Below are 1203 nucleotides of genomic sequence, written 5' to 3'. Positions count from 1 at the left end.
ATTTGACCAATTTACCCTTTTTAGGGTGATCTGGTCGATTTTTGAAATAAATCAAATTTCATTCAATTCATTTGTCCAAATTACCCTTTTAGGGTAATCTGGTCGATCTTTGAATAAATCACCAATTTCATTCAATTCATTTGATTAGTTAGGGCAATTTTGTCGATTTTCGATAAATCATCAATTTCATAAATTCACTGGGCCAATTTACCCTTTTAGGGCGATATGGTCAATTTTGAATAGATTCTCGAACTCATTCAAATTCATTTGACCAATTTACCCTTTTAGGGCGATCTGGTCAATTTTGAATAAATTCTCGATCTCATTCAATTCATTTAACCAATTTCATTTTTTAGGATGATCCGGTCCATTTTGAATAAAATTCTCAATTTCATTCGTTTGACCAAGTTCCTTTTTTTAGGATGATCCGGTCAATTTTGAGTAAGTTATCAAATGTCACTCAATTCATTTGACCCGTTTCCCTTTTTAGGGTAATTCGGTCGATTTTAAATAAATTGTTAATTTCATTCAACCCATTTGCCCAATTAGGGTTTTCAATGTCGAATTTCAAATTGGGAAATCTAGTCGATTTTTGAGAAAACCATCCATTGCATCCAGCCATTTGATCAGTTGGGGTTTTGACCCGTGCTTCATTGAGAAAATTTGTTAACGAATTCCAGTCTCTTCGATAGGAAGTTCGTCAAGGTCAAACCCGTGCGTCTTGCAAATCAAAAGTGATCAATCTATTCGGGCGTTGTCCTCATTTTGACAAATCTCTCGTCACTCCAATTGACCAAATTTTTCAAAATTATTTTTTCACTCAATGAGTTGATCAGATCCATCAGGTATGGTATAGTGCCTACCTCAGAGGATTGCATTTTCATGCTAGGCCTACCCTTGGCACAAAAAGGGTTCCCCCATAGGACATGCATCCGAATTTTCTGGATATCTACTAACTCTTGCCTTTTTCTTTTTCTTTTCTTTTCTTTATTTTTATTATAACTAAGCGAGGGTTAAATCTAAAGGTAATCTTTCAAAAATTCTCAGGTAATATTTAAACATAGCTTCTCGTCGAAGCCCCATCATAACACGATCCCGTAGCCAAGCTCAAAAGAGTCGTGTAAACATGAGTTCACAACCAGAACAATCAGATAGGACTGCTACTACCGCTCAACCCGAGACCATGAGTTTGGGGGTTCAGTT

The sequence above is a fragment of the Coffea arabica genome, chromosome 4c, assembly GCF_036785885.1.
Source record: "Coffea arabica cultivar ET-39 chromosome 4c, Coffea Arabica ET-39 HiFi, whole genome shotgun sequence".
NCBI classification, from domain to species: domain Eukaryota; kingdom Viridiplantae; phylum Streptophyta; class Magnoliopsida; order Gentianales; family Rubiaceae; genus Coffea; species Coffea arabica.
The sequence above is the reverse complement of the archived record's forward strand: the minus strand, read 5'-3'. Positions refer to the sequence as shown.